At 35.6% G+C, this 17,207-nt stretch overlaps 1 long non-coding RNA gene across 2 annotated transcripts; it reads right to left on the bottom strand.

Annotated features, from left to right (window-relative positions):
* Window positions 1-6,660: 6,660 nt before the first annotated feature.
* LOC309497543 lies at window positions 6,661-8,534 on the bottom strand. Of its 2 annotated transcripts, XR_014205607.1 has the most exons (4): window positions 8,126-8,534; window positions 7,949-8,022; window positions 7,773-7,852; window positions 6,661-7,165 (listed from the first exon to the last, which is right to left on the bottom strand). It is a non-coding gene; the product is annotated as an uncharacterized lncRNA (long non-coding RNA). The 2 variants fall into 2 exon arrangements; XR_014205608.1 differs by having other exon boundaries at window positions 7,949-8,532.
* Window positions 8,535-17,207: the final 8,673 nt, after the last annotated feature.

The following is a 17,207-nucleotide window of genomic DNA, read 5'->3' as shown; positions in this document are numbered from 1 at the left end:
TTCATTTCATTACACAAATTTACTTATTTTGTCCACTGTTTGATAATAAAGAATGACACGTTTGATTGCTTTTACATTTAGCAGTATCTCTGAATGTGATGGCGATGTTCATAATAACACTAAAACACCAGTCTCAGACAGCTACATAGTATCGGCCCGGATCTGGCCCACATCTGGAATCCACACAGCCCGGATGTGGGCCGGATCTGGGCCAACACTATGTTGCTGTCTGGGTTTATTGCCCTAAAAAATACACTGTAAAAAAAATACACAAAGGTCAAAACTCAATTTTATGTTGATTGTTGCATTTAAAATATTCAGATGGTTCAACTAAAGTGCCAGTGTTAAAATACATTGAGAATACTATGACTAACCGGTTAACTGACAGTAAGAATTTTGATGTATTATTACAATCAGTGGTTTCAAGTTTAATTAATTTATAAAGTACATTTAAAACAGCCACAAGACTGGCCAAAGTGCTGTACAAGACAACTAAATACGTATCCTAAATATACACACTCTAATACACAAAAATATAATATAATATATACATTTAAAAAAAAAAAAATCAATACGCCAGAGAAAACAAATACCTTTTTAAAAGAGACTTAAAAATTGTTAGGGAAGATTCGACTCTAATCTCTAATGGCTTGTTTTCACTGAGCGGTACGGTACGGTACGGTATGCATTTATTTCCGTTTCCACTGTCAAAAGTTGTGAATGGTACCAAAAAGCCGAACCTTAACACTTTTTGGGTACCCTTCCGTTGGGGTACCAGCACAGTGGTATGGTACTAAAGGGTGGAGCTAGACTAACTGCAGGACGTTGATTGGTTGACAGAGAATCGTCACTTGCGCGTGCTACAAGGGGAATGACAACATAAGAAGCGCCATCTTTTAATTTACAGTTGACATATAATACTACTGTTACTGTGTCACGAAATGTAAATTTAAGAGTTTTTCAGGCGAGAATGTAGTTGTTTAAAGCTCAAATCTGTGGTTTATTTATAAAGATTTATGAAAATTTGATCCAGGTTGTGAGATCCAGGCAATCACCATTTGTGTGGCTATAATGTTTAAGATTTCTTTAAATGAAAACGAAAAGAGGCAGTGTGGTGTTTTATAACATATTTTGTTTTATTGTTGCCTAAAATGTACATACAGAGATAACCGGAGTAGCAGAGCGAGCTGACTGACGCTTTGAAGAACGTGCTGTTCCATTAGCAGAATTACCGGACTCGCGTCCTCGGGAGTCATTCTCCTGAGCTGGACTTGGCAAGTCCAAACTGTGCGTACTTGCTATTGAGAAACGCCTAATGTTTCTGCTGATATGGGTGCTTGCAGCATTTTGGTTCTGCTAGACATTAGCGCTGCTTTTGACACTATATGTCATATCATCCTCCTTGACAGGATGCGTGTTTTGTTAGGCACCTCTGGCATCTCTTTGCAGTATATTTATTTGGGGAAGAACAAATCGGAGGCAACATTAGTACAGCAGGGCGTCCCGCAGGGGTCAGTACTAGGACCTACTTTGTTCTGCATCTATATGTTGCCGCTTGGTGACATTATTAGAAAGTACGGTACGGGGTTTTTCCTTGTTATGCTGATGACATGCAGATCTATGTTAGCTCACTCCCTGATCCAAATCTCGCAATTACAGCTCTTACCGTATGTCTGGAAGAAATAAAGGTATGGATGCATGACAACTATCTTAAGCTTAACAAATCAAAAATGGAACTGTTACTTTTTGGTATGCTGACAGATTTGCACAAACATAACTGTCTAAGTCTGTTTTCTGATTCTGAATTATTGTCTCCAGCATCACAAGTGCGAAATCTAGGTGTTATCTTTGATCCGCATTTGTCATTTGATGCCCATATCAAAATGGTTTCAAAATCTGCATTTTTCCATCTTAAAAATATTGCCAGAATTCAAACTTCTTTATCCCTGTCAGATGCAGAAAGGCTTATTCATGCATTTAATACATTCATATGATAGCACTTTATTGCGTGTAATTCACCTTATTCCGCCCCGCCCACTTTTAATACTTTGCGCTTCCGCAATTTGTCATCCGACTTCCGCTAAACTGACACGGCACATCCGGGTGTAAATCGTAAAGTACACCACAACATTCCGATCGCTTTACATTGTGTTCGTAACACTGTTGGTTAAATTGTTCTATCCTCTTAATCCAATTGTTATGGCAGCCCCTAACTGACCATACAATACTTGACATATTTTACCGTTAGAACAATAGAATTACGTCTAGAAACTAGCGTCCTTTCAGACGGAAGTTGAGGTCCCTCTCAGCCCGAAGTAAGATGACAAAACGAACGTAATGGCGTCACCCTCGTGGAAAATAAGGTGAATACACATGTCATGCACCCTACAACACTAATCCTAACCAAACATATAATACATATTACATATTACACACCATTACTAAACCTACCCTAAACCCACCCATGCGTATCATATGCACACAGAAACTCCTTTTCGCGTATAAATTGCACAATAAACACAATGTGTGCTATAGAGACACATTTAGTGTGACCGGGTTGGAATGACATACCAATTTCACAAATTCACGTTTATGTTGTTTACATGCAGATGGTAAAGGCATCGTTTTCAAAACCTTGCACTTTGAAACTCGTTTTCAAAAGCTTGCATTGTCAGGTGAAAATTGAAAATTATGTCCTGAAGTGTCCATTCTTTATTGCACTTTAGTTTTGTTAATTGTTCATTTAAGTTGGCCTATTTATTATATATACAGTTATATATACACTTTTATTCTGGTTTACTGTGTTCACAGAAGCACTGCGGGTGCTTGATGTGTGAATCCTCATGTTCTGTTGTTTATGCTGCTATTTGCACATGTAAATCTACATTTTTTAGGTTTTTGAATTGGTCACAGACACCTATCTATTCTAAGTCCATTTAATTCTAATCTAACCTTCAAATCATGTCAGTTAACTGATGATGACTGGTTAACAACCATCAGCTTTCAGTCAGAAAACAAAATGTTAAATGAACATCCCTACTTCATATATTTCAACTGAACCAACTAAAAATGTTCAGTGCAGCAAGTCGACATAACATTTTGAGATTGACCTCCAAAATCTTTACAGTGTGTTTGTGATGGCAAGAAATGTACAAAGCAGCCAAACACGTATCGTTCTTTACCATCCAACTGGGGACGCGAAGTTCATTTTGATTAATAAAATCATTATTCACTGTATAAAGTATGCTTTACGCTATACTAAATATAGGTCACTATAGTGACCTGAAATCGTTACCTTAAAGAGCTATTTCTGTTTGATTAATCCTATAAACCCTAAAGGGACTGCATAACCAAGCATAGAAAGTATCTATGAAGAGAGAAAATAAGCGTTAAATAAGAAAAATAATGTTATGAATGATAAAAGGCGTAATATATAATATACTATATAATATACTATATATATATAGTTACATAATGAAGACAGACTTCACTGCCAGTTCACTTCACTGTTCACACACACACACACACACACACACACACACACAGAGCTCCATTGCAGCCAAGTCCCCTCTTGTATAGATAGAGATCGTTCCGAGAGTCCCCTCTCGGCCAGTGTAGAGCGACATTGGTCTGTTAGTAATATAGATATGTATGTGTGTGTGCAATGACACATAACAATGGCAAGTAAATTGTTAGGGACTGCATAACCAAGCATAGAAAGTAAAAAAATTATATTATGAATGATAAGAGGATATTCTCGCCTCTGCTTTTGAACTGTTGCTGCCGGACCGTCTGTATTTTTTACCCCGTTGTAGATTTAAATGGTCTTTCCTCAAGCAATTCAATTCAATTAAGTCTGTCTTTATTTTGTAACTATAGTTACAAAATAAAGACAGACTTAACTGTTCACACACACACACACACACACACACACACAGTTCCATTGCAGGCTATTGCGAGTCCCCTCTTGTATAGGTAGAAATCGTTCAGAGATGATATTCCATCTTGGCATGTTTAAAATATTATTATTTTTTGCATATTTGAAGTTATATTATGAAAAAAGACCTTAAAAGAAAATTGTGTATTTCATTTTTGTTTCTTCAAAATGACCAGATGCAGCAAGTCAACTCAAAAGTTTTGAATTAGATCAAGAAAGGTCCACTGTTGGATGGTAACGAACGACATATGTTTGGTTGCATTTAAATTTAGCAATATTTCAAACACTGAATATCTCTGTACATCAACATCCTAGAAACAAAGGAAACAGAAAAATAAGGACATGTCTATTGATTTTTTTTAAGAGTAGAAATTATGTTTTAATTAATAGGCAGCCAATACTATCAGTCACATTATTAATATCTTAATAATATAATAATAATTACATTATAATTATGACATTTAGTTGCAGATCCCCTCTTGGCATGTTTTTTTTTTTTTTTTTATAAAAAAATGCATATTTGAAGTTATATTATGAAAAATATAATATAATGAAAAATATAATATAATATATATGGTAACCCTTTATAATAACTATCCTATTAATCATTAGTTAAGCATTAGTAAACAGTTAAATCATAATTCATAAAGCAGACATTAATAAGCTGTTTATAAATACAGCTTTAAATGCTGTATTATTGATTTAGAAGGATATCTATAATGTGTTTAATAATTGTATTTTCATACTTTATTAATTATCAATTTATCATTTCTAAATGAAGTATAGCATTATTTACAAAGCAGTTATTTAGGAGTTGTCAGTGATTAATAAGATCACTTAGAGTAAATTTAGTAGATTCGGGGAGTTATAAAGCATTTAGTAGTGGTCAGTTCACTATTTTGTGAGCAAAAGTGAGGACTAGTTATGCCTAAAGCATTTATAAAGGAGATTTAAAGACTAATTTATCTTCTAAACAGAAAAAGGAAACACACACAACACAACACAGTGATAGAGAACATAGAAATATGAACAGCCTTTAAATCTCCTACATAACTAGCATAACTAGTCCTCACTTTAGATGAGCTCACAAAAAATAGTGAACTGACCTCTACTAAATGTTTTATAACTACCTGAACTACAGTAGAAATACATGTTAATAAAGCATTTATTAACACACTAAGTAACTATTACTATATGTCTGAATAATAAGTGTATGATGTATGAATGTACATTGAAATAGTTGAATCATTTACTCACACTTTCTAAGGGATCTTATGAACCACTGACAACTCCTAAATAACTGCTTTGTAAATGATGCTATACTTCATTTAGAAATGATAAATTGATCATTAATAAAGTATGAAAATACAATTATTAAACACATTATAGATATGCTTTTAAAACAGGAATAAAGCATTTATAACTGCATTTATATACTGCTTATTAGTGTATATTAATGCTTTATAAATTAATTAACTGTTTACTAATGCTTAACTAATGATTAATAGCGTGGAGTTATTATAAAGTGTTACTGAAAGCTCCTGAACTAAGCAGATAAACAGCAGCTCTACAGTCTCAGAGCCTCTCTAGGACAGCAGCCATTCAGACAATAGAGAAGTGTGAACGACGTGTGTTAATGGGCCACTGCAGTTCCTGCTCCAGCCTACAGGAGCGCTGCTGAGTATGGACTTAAACACACACACACGTAAGTCCCCACTTGGTCAAAAATGTAAAAAATTAACCAGAGCGTGTTTTAGCTGATTTTAACATGTTTTAAAGCATGACCAACAGGGGACTTGAAAAATGTCCCCACTTGGCTCGACGGTCCCCTGTTAGTGAGTGTGTAACGACACCAAGGTCCCCTCTTAGATAGATAGACGAGTACACACACACACACACACACTCACACTCACACTCTCACACACACACTCACACACACACACACACACACACTCACACACACACACACACACACACACACACACACACACACACACACACACACACACCCTCTCTCAAGCAAAACTGTAGCACCTCTGTTCAATCTTTCTGATTTTAGTAAATGTTTGTAAAAGTGCCTTTTAAATTATTTATTCAAATAAAATGTTTTAAATAATTTGAGCTTCAGCCTGGCATAATAGCATATATTAATGTCTTTGGTCAAATTAAGCTGTACAATAAATAGTTCATCCCTTTAAATGCAATGGATTTTGAAAGATATCAACAAAAAACGGGCAAAAAACTTTAAAAGCGATTTTCTCAGGTTTTCAATTGGAAAAAGAGGGCAGACGACCATAATTCAAATGTGTATATCTTTACAACCATTCAAGGTATGACTAGGATATCAGTTGAAAGCTTATGGTCTCCTCTTTCCATTAATACCAAAATCTCAATTTTGAAGTTTGGGTCACTGTGACTCATTTTGCTGGATCAGGTCACTAATGTCAGGGAATGAATTTGCATGTTCGCTCGGCTCATCGTCAGCGAAAATCGCTTGGGTGTGAACACAAAAAACGCGTTGAAAAACGCTGTCGAATAACGCGCGCCGATATTCGTCCCGGTGTGTTCGGCCCTTAAAGGAAATCATAAGTAATCTATGTGACTCAAGTGGTTTAATCTAAAAAAGTTTTATGAAGCAACAAGAGTGCTTTGTTTGCACAAAAAAACAACAAAAAAAACAACAACTTTATTTACAAATTATTAATCTTCGATGCACGCTCACTTAACAACATCTGCTTTCGCATCAACAACATTCACAACTCATAATGTTCTCATGAACGCATGTTGGAAATTAATATTTTATAAATTAAGTGGTAAATGTTTTGTTGCTGCAAACACAGTACTCGCGTAGTTTAATAAAATGTATGTTACACCACTGGAGTCGCATGGAGTACTTTAATGATGATGTACCTTTACACCTTTCTGGGGCTTGAACGTGGTATTTGCGTAGACTGTCAATGGAGGGACAGGAAGCTCTCAGATTTCATTTAAAATATCCTTATTTGTGTTGTGAAGATGAAAGAAAGTCTTACATGTTTGGAACGAGATGAGGGTAAGTAATGACATAATTTCCATTTGTAGGTGAACTAACCCTTTAGGAATAAATTTAGACACGCACCTTAAGAAATCTCACTAAATAGTCAGCTGACGGAAGAATCTTTGTTCCCTTCTTGTGGCTTTGTGATGTTGGGGGCAGGTGATGGGCAGAGATTTCCCAGTCAGTTGAGTCTAAAATTAAAAAGCAAGAAAACATCTACTTGTCATATCATGAAAACAATTGGTTTGAAAACTAATTTTATTTAAGGACAAGGAAAAGTAACTTTTGTAAAGTAATTTGACTGGACAAATTCAAAATGACTTATCAAACACAAAAAATCTAGTTATACCAAATAGCAATAAAGCTATAATTTTTTTTAATGTTTATGCACATGATTATCTCATATGTTATCCGTAAAATCTGACCCTCACCAGGTTCTAGTCTGTACAGCCTTTAAAGACCAAGCCTGGCTAGCCTTAGCCACTTGGTGCAGCATGGAAATGCTCCTAGCAAACACAAATAGCAAAATCAATAAATTTAAACATGAAAGCATATCCAAACATCAACCTAAATTGAACCTGATAAATACATTTTCATAAACATTTAATCTTAAAGAATTACTTACACATTCTAAGAAAATTTGTTTTTCAGTTAAGGTTTCAGTTAAGATAGGTGTGCTGGCAAACGAAAGTAAAAGATAGTTTGAGGATAAATACATTATATTTGCACATCACAAATATTGTCATAAAACAAAATAACATTATAAAATACATATTGTAAATGAGTTAAAACACTTACTCTGTGTTTTCACCATTAAAAGCAAACTCCGTGTCTGCACTGCGTCACGAGTCAAAGAAGATGCTGGGCATAACGTTAGTCTGTGAGAAAGGTTTAGGCGCACATCACATAAATATCGTAATAAAATAATATAATGCCATGAAATACATGTTGTAAATTAGGTTAAAAACACTTACTTTCGATGTTTTCCCTGTTAACGTTACAAGCAAACCTTCTCGTCGTCAGCTCCGTATTGAGTCAAAGATGTCGCCTTTGAGAAAGGTTTCGGCTCGTTTAAGCACGCAGAGCATTTAAATTTCTCTATAAATCAATATGTTATAAAATACATATTGTAAATGAGATAAAACACTTACTTTCGTCGTTTCTCTGTTTAAAACCAACCTCTGCTCCGCATCGCGCGTCAACAAAAATGCCTTTCTGAGAACGATTTAGCTGTTCACAGCACATACATGTTGTAATAAAACAATATAATGTAATAAAATTTTATAAAATGCATATATAAATGCGATAAAACACTTCATATCTGCGTTTTCCCTCCTCGTATGCCTTGCATCGCGAGTCAAAGAAAATGGCGTCTGTGAAAAAAGTTTCAGGTCCTTTCGTCGCGCCCAGCGCGTAAATGTCCCGGATGTAACTAATAACACTCTCTCTGTGTAAATTTAGTAACTCTACATATTTTCACCAGCCAGAGGGTCCGGTTTACACTAGCAGTGTTAATCCCTTGAAATTCAACACCAGAAATTTAACTCTTTACTCTAAGAGTCCTTAACATCAGGATTTCAACACTGGAGATTTTGCTGTGTAGACATTCTACTGACTCTACTAATACTCTACAAATACTCTACCAAAACTCTACTAACACTCTAATGAGAGATAGTAAGACATGTAGGTGCAACGTTACTTATACTCAACAGAATGTGTTTAAGGGACCATTAAAATAAAGTGAAACCATGTTTTGTAATCTTTTAAACTAAAGTTATGGCTATCTCTTGACCCCCTCACACAATCACTTGTCAATGCAGGCGTCTTCTTCTTCTTCTTTTTCGTTTTTATTGGCAGCTCGCTTCTCAGATAGAGCATTACCGCCATCTACTGTGGGCAATGAATCAGAGACTTGTATTTTCCCTCATCCCATACTATTCAGAACCTGGCCTTTCGATGTTGCTGCGTGTTCAGCTCCTCCATCTACAGCCCAGGATCTTCCAGACTAGGGACGAGGGATAATAATAATAATAATAATAATAATACTAAAAAAAAATCCAATCCCAAAACTAATATTAAACTTCATATTCTATGAATTAACTTAGTCCTTTTTAGAAATATTACTAATAAATTATCACTTCCTACTGGATTTAAGAGTTCTTTTAATGTTAACTGCTGTACACCATTTTTCTGAAGTTCTTCAATTATTTTCCTTCTATCCTCAGTATATTTATTGCACTGAATGAGAACATGTTCTACTGTTTCTCTGACTCCACACCCATCACACAACCCTGTTGGATGTTTTCCTATTATATTTAATGTTGCATTAAGTCCCGTATGCCCCAACCTTAATCTTGAAAGAACACAATCTACCTTTCTACTCCCTCTTGAATTCCTTCTTTTGTTTACCGATAGAGTAAAGATGCCTACCTATTTGTTCATTATCCCAGCAATATTGCCATTTCTCTGTTATCTTCTTTCTAATTATTGACTTAAGTTCGGATTTACTATACAAAATCTGCATATCTATACCATCTTTTGCTGCTGCCTGTTTTGCTAATTGATCTGCTTTCTCATTTCCCACCACTCCTGTATGCGCTGGAACCCACAAGAACTGAACTAAATTTTTTTCCTGATGTATCATGTATAATAACTGAAGGATCTCCAAGACTATGTCCTGTCTAGTTTCAGACTGTTGAGCATCCAAACATAATAATGCTGAACTCGAATCTGTACATATTAGTGTTTTATTTAATCCCATTTCATATACTTTATTCATTGCTATCATAATCGCTAATAACTCTCCAGTAAATACTGATACCTGATTTGAAATTCTCTTTTTTCCTGATACTTTTAATCTTGGGATGATGTATGCTATTCCCACCTGGCCATTTGGATCCTTAGATGCATCTGTATACACTTGTATGTACTGATCATAATTATTCCCGATATACTCTTTTGTCAACTCTGCCTCTAGTATCTCTTGATCTTTCATCTGTCTCTTTTCCAGTAAACTTAAGTCTATAACTGGTTGAGGTAAAATCCATAAAGGTGTTGCCGGTAATATTACTGTTGGGATGACTTCATACTCATTTAATTCCATCTCACGCACTACTTCCCCAATGATCCAACCAAAGCTATTCACTTGCTTTTTCCCATGTTCCCAACTTGCCTCAAGCAATCCTTTTATCGGATGATTTTCTTTTTGTCCTATTAAACCTGCCCAATACGTCAATAACAATTGCATCCTTCTTAGATGAATTGGCAACTCCCCCATCTCAACCTGCAATGCTGGAACTGGAGAGGAAGGAAAAGCCCCGCAACTAATTCTCAAAGCCTTTGAATGAATCTTTTCCAATCTTCCTAATTGTGTCTTAGTTGCTGAACCATAGGCAATACATCCATAGTCTAATATCGCTCTTATCATTGTTGAGTAAATTGTTTTTAATGACAATCTATCCGCTCCCCACTCCCGACCTGAAATACATCTCATAACATTCAAATTTTTTTTACATTTTTCCTCCATCTTATTTATATGTGTACTCCACGTAACTCTTTTATCAAACCACATACCTAAAAATCTTATCACTTTAACTTGTTCTAACTCTTTATCATATAGCTGCAACTTTAAATCTATATCTGCCCTTTTATTTGTAAAGAAAATATATTTGGTTTTCTCCACAGAAAATTTAAAACCCCATTTATGTGACCATTTCTCAACATCTAATAAGGCTGACTGCATTTTATTAACAATGTACTTGACATTCCTACCTCTCAACCACAGAGCTCCATCATCTGCGAACAATGATTTATTAATATTTCTCTCTATAGTAGCAAATACATCATTAATCATAATTATAAATAATAAAGGGCTAATAACACTACCCTGTGGTGTTCCATTATCAATACTTCCTTTCCTTGATATATATTCCCCAACCTTTACTCTAATATTTCTTTCTATTAAAAACTCTTTAATCCAATTATATAACCTACCACCTATTCCATACCGATCTAATTTAATCAACAAACCTTCTTTCCATAACATATCATAAGCTTTCTCAACATCAAAGAAAACTGCTACAACTGTTTCTTTATTAATTAAAGCTTTCCTAATATCTGATTCTAAATTAATGATTGAATCCATTGTTCCTCTTCCACGTCTAAATCCACTTTGATATGGAGAGAAAAAAATATTTTTCTCCATATTATACCTTAGTCGATCTGTAATCATTTTTTCCATTAATTTACATAAATGAGATGTTAAAGCAATAGGTCTATAATTTAAAGGGTTGCTAGGATCTTTACCTGGTTTCTTTATGGGTATTATTAGTGCTTCTTTCCATCCCTGGGGTAACACCCCATCCATCCATACCCTATTGTAAAATTCCAGAATTATTTCCAACGCCTCATCACTTAACTTTTTTATTATAACATAACTAATTCCATCTTGACCTGGGGTAATGCAGGCGTCTGTTGTTGTTCCATCCCTTTAGCTTGGTTTTATACTGGGAATCAACAGCCTGGGCCAGTGCTGCTACCTTGTGGAACAACCGATTACTGCAAAACAATGCAATTCAAAGCACAGGTGCGACCTGCATGGCAAGGTTAAATCAGGTGGTGCGTGTACTATTCTGGTGATGAACTGCATCACATCCACTGTATGAGGAGCCTAACATGCACATAAAAAACAAAATATACTTTATTAACAGAGAAATAATCTGGAAGCGTCTCTCTCGTCTCTGTATTCTTAATACCATAACAATCTTAATAATCACCATAGCAAAGACAAAATTCTGAACGGCTGTTTGAAAACATGCAAATACTGTTTGACATTCTTCTTCTTAACGAGTCGGTGTCAGAAACAGAAAGTTGTATAGTGCTTTATTTCTGCTTTTCCAGGAGCGCCACCTACAGTGAGAGAGTGAATTTGCATCTACTGCTATTTTATGCATTGGTCTGAACAGACAAATTGCATGTGAAAATCGGACTGAACTTTCGTGTTGGTGTGAACATGAGTTAGTAGATAATGTCCTCTCGCTCATCATGGCTGTTGGGAAACTAACTTTCACAGGAGAGACTTTTGTTTCTCAGCACATAAAGATGAACTACTCACTGTGATCTCAGACTGTGGTGATGTGGTTTCTGCACTGTATGGATCTTCATGTGTGTCGCTTCAGGAGTTTTATAATAGAAACTGGTTCCACACTGATCACACGTGTGCAGCTTCTCTCCGCTGTGGATCCTCTCATGTGTTTTCAGATTTGATGAGTGACTGAATCTCTTGTCACAGTGTGAACACTTGTAAGGTTTTTCTCCAGTGTGAATTCTCTGGTGCAATTTTAAACTGTTCGCTAAAGTAAAAGTCTTCTCACACTCAAAGCACATGTCAGCTCTTACACCAGTGTGAATTTTCTGATGTACTTTTAAAGTTGACGTGAACAACTCTTTCCACACACAGAACATGAATGTGGCTTCTCCTTCATATGAACTGTCAGGTGTGTCTTCAGGACTGATGCACAGATAAATGTTTTGCCGCATTGATCACACATGAATGGCTTCTCTCCAGTGTGGATCCTCAAGTGAACATTAAGATTACCTTTGTATGTGAAACTCTTCGCGCACTGATCACACGAGAACGGCTTCTCTCCAGTGTGAACTCTCATGTGACGCTCAAGACATTGTTTGTTTGTGAAACTCTTCCCACATTGATGGCATGCGTACTATGGTAGCATATAGATAGCAATTTTCAATTTGAAATGTAATATGTAAAATGCCAATGCATTTCTGTATTTAAATTTACATTTTCCATTACATTTGTGCAATGTTGGTTCAATTAAATTATATAATTTACATTTGCCATTTCATACACTAGTTTTAATATGTAAATTCATTAAATTTTTAACGCTTTATAAGTTGCTAAATTAAAATGATTAGATATTTTAACTTGTTCAAGTAAAAACTGTAGCAAAATGATCATTTAAATGTTATTTTTCTTAATTGCATTTACACTCACAGTTGAGACACTTGCCATTGCATTTTCATTAAATGTCCCGCAATGAATGTTGCAAAATTCAATGTGCAAATTGAAAATGCATTCCGAGCCGAACACGCCCCCTCCACTTAATGGAAATGCAATCGCAAGTGTCTTAACTGTGATTTAATTAGATAATAATAAATGTTTTATACATTATAGACAAATCCCATGTTTCTGTAGTGAGAACTATATGGGATGAATATAGTATCAAAATGATTAACACGTGCAAGCACTATCATCCATGAACTTGATAAAGGTTGCAGAAATGTTTTACTATCTACAACCAAATGCCTGTGTGTTCTTTACATATTTTGTCTGCAATAATAAATGTACAAAAAAGACAAACATCTATAAACATCAACATGATCACACAAAAAAGTTTTTTTTTTTTTAAGCTGGTTTGTTTAGAGTTCATAGCAAGTTTATATTTCAACTGTTAAAGCATGAAATAAGGTTCCACGAATTAGTGAATTTGAGCTTAATGTGGGTATATTATCAGTAAAAAGTAATCATTAAAAAAAATCAGCCATATATATCAATGCGATTCATAACCCACTAATGTTGTGCACTAGAGGGAGCCACAGGACTGCAAATTCTTCCAGACCTGAGTGTAAAGGTGCTGTATGTAACTTTTTTACTCTACTAAAGCATACAAATAGCATAATATGTTTATAAAGCTTGGAAGAGCCAGGACATGTTTTAATATAACTCTGATTGTATTCGTCTGAAAGAAGAATGTCATACACACCTAGGATGACTTGAGGGTGAGTAAATCATGGGCTAATTTTCATTTTTGGGTGAACTAACCCTTCAATACGCTTAAAACAGTGGAGATGATCGTGGACTTCAGGAGAAACGCCTCAGCATCATTCCCACTCACCATCATGAACAGCATGAGTCTTTCAGCACCATCTCTCAGGACCTGAAGGAGGAGTTCCACATAGACTCTATTGCAAAAAGCAATGTACTTCCTTCGCCGGCTGATGAAGTTCAACCTGAGCTGAAATATTAGATATAATGGCAGTTTAATTGAGTCTAATGGGCTTCTGTCTGTTTTAATGTGAATTATTGTCATTTAGAGTTTGATCAGTTTTGGCTCATTTGAACATTCCATCAATGACAGTCTGTGGGACTTTTCAGAGTTTTTGATCGTCATTTCTGGAAAAACGTAAGTCTGATCAGTTATAAAAGATAAAGCAGCTCGAGTCAGAACAGTCTGAAGGTCTGAGCCAAGTTTGGTGGATGTTAGGAGGAGTTACAATTAGAAAATATAGTCTACATTTATGCATTTGGCAGACACTTTTATTCAAAGCGACTTACATTGCATTTCAAGGCACACATTTACATTCTTATCAGTTCTTGCTTTCCCTGGGAATCAAACCCATGACCTTGGTGTTGCAAGTGCCAAAGCTTTACTGTAACATAAATGTATTAATTCCATTATTAAAAATTTTCTGTGAACCTTAGATGATTCATATACATTTGTATGTCTGATAGGTTTTCATACATAAGATTTTGTGCAGTTTGGATGCTGTCGATAGATATTTTACATTTCAATGTCTGTTTCAGTGGTTCTTTGGGCCTCCAAATTACAAAAGCACAGACGTTGTACAAACAGTACAAAATGTTAGAAAATGTGGGGGAAAAAACTAACTAACATTAAAATAAGCTAAAAAAAAAAAAAAAATGGAAACTTGGATATACAAGATAGCCTACATTTAAAAGAGGGATTTTCTAGACCTGGAAAAGTCATGTAAATTGTAAAACAACATGTTTCTGCTGAGTGTGAGAACTCAGTTAGTTTAACCACACATGTTATTAGAGAAACACACGTGGTTAAAGAAGAAAGAAAGAAGAGGAACTGACATCTTAACCCACACAGAACTGATCATCTCTGAACCCAGTTTGAACTGAACCTGGTCAAACTAAAATAACTTATTTAATGGATAAATACAAGTATTAATAATAATAATAATTCATTACATTTATATAGCGCTTTTCTCGGCACTCAAAGCGCTTTACATGGAAGGGGGGAATCTCCTCAACCACCACCAATGTGCAGCATCCACTTGGATGATGCGACGGCAGCCATATTGCGCCAGAACGCCCACCACACACCAGCTTATTGGTGGAGAGGAGACAGTGATGAAGCCAATCAGTAAATGAGGATGATTAGGAGGCCACGATGGACAGAGGCCACTGGGCAAATTTGGCCAGGATGCCGGGGTTACACCCCTACTCTTTCGAAAGACATCCTGGGATTTTTAATGACCACAGAGAGTCAGGACCTCGGTTTAACGTCTCATCCGAAAGACGGTATTAGTCTGGTACCTCTTATTGAATGCTGAATAAGATAAAACATTTTAAAATGTACTTCTTATTTAGTCCCATAAGTACATACAAACAGGTATTTGTACATAATGGAATTAATAACCTTATGAATATTGCAATATTCATAATTGAATATTGGGGGGGGGGGGGGGGGGGGGGGTTAAGGAATATATAAAGGATCTGCAATATATTTTGTTTGACCAGGTTCAGTCCAAACTGGGTTCAGAGATGATCAGTTCTGTGTGGGTTAAGATGTCAGTTCCTCTTCTTTCTTTCTTCTTTAACCACACGTGTTTCTCTAATAACATGTGTGGTTAAACTAACAGAGTTCTCACACTCAGCAGAAACATGTTCCCAAACCTCAACAGTGAGTTCATCGCTCTGAAAATACTCCTGAAAATAAGTAGTCACACTAGTTCCACATAATTGAAAATTATTCTACATATTAAAACAGTTCTGAAAGCGCTAGAACTCAAAGCCAGAACACAAAGAGGACAAAAGACAAAGATTCATTACAATTTGTTTGTTAACATGTAAAAGACATTGAAAGTATTAACAATGAATGAAACAATTAGGATTGAGTTATATTAGACTGATATTCATAAAGTTGACTGCAGTTCTCCTGAGCTCCAGCCTTTGCTCCTCTGATGGAAACATAAGTCACTTTATCATCACAGCGAACCTGAATGAACATCACAGTTCTTTCAACCCACAATTATTACAGCATGTTGTTTGAGCTCAATTCATGAAGAACTGCATATAATCACACAAATCAAGAAGAACGGCATATAAGAGGAAAATACAAACTATCCTGTTGAGAGAAGATGACTTCAGTATAAGTCCCATCATCTGTCTGCTCCTAAACATCAATAGAAATATGGAAAAATCAAGCTATTAAATGCCATCCATCAATGATATTTTTACTCAGGTTCTGCAAATGTTCAGGTAATATATGTGTAAAACGTGTGTCCTGACAATTTTACATAAATGTTTTGTGAAAATCACTTATAAAGACACTTCTAAAGTTATGATGACAGATCCTATTGTAACATGACAGGATGATTGACTTGACTTGAGCCACACAACAGGAACAACACATGATGAAATCCACAACTAGAACAATGGACAATTAAATATGTTGAGAGAAGCTGGACAACATCGAGGAAGTGTTCGCTCACCTTGTTCTTTTTACTTCGTTTTTTACTGTGTGCAGCGACTTCAGTATAAGTCTCATCATCTGTCTGCTCCTAAACATCAATGGAAATATGGAAAAATCAAGCTGTTAAATGCCATCCATCAGGTTCTGCAAATGTTCAGGTAATATATATGTAAAACATGTCCTGGCAATTTCACATAAATGTTTTGTGAAAATCTATTCTACAGACATGATGTTTGAATGGGCAGTTAGTAACAATAGCACAACACACTCAGGGTACTTTCACACGAAAACAATATGCTTAAAACGGAGACTTTTTTCCTGTGAGTTTTCCGTGTACAGACGACACTGTTGTCAAAACAATCCCCATTCACACAGATCCACGCAAACAACTAAAAACGCTGTATTCTGCTGCCAGGCCACTAGATGGCGATGAAACATTATAGACTGAACACGTTATACGCATGTGCATGACCTCATCGTCTTCACAGATTCACGTTTTTGTTATTTTACACGGAGACCGTTTTCAAAATCTTGCACTTTGAAACCCGCTTTCAAAACTTTACGTTTTCAGGCCCCAAAACACAATTGTCGTGTAAATGAAAGGCCAAAATGCATAAAAGGTTTTACGTTTTTGTTGTGTGAACAGCCCCTCAGACAAAGAACAGGTGAACACACACTCAGACTGACGAGGACTCATCAACAACTAAAC

Source organism: Leuciscus leuciscus, assembly GCF_965113295.1.
Source record: "Leuciscus leuciscus genome assembly, chromosome: 1".
Taxonomy (NCBI): Eukaryota; Metazoa; Chordata; class Actinopteri; order Cypriniformes; family Leuciscidae; genus Leuciscus; species Leuciscus leuciscus.
The sequence above is the reverse complement of the archived record's forward strand: the minus strand, read 5'-3'. Positions and strand labels throughout refer to the sequence as shown.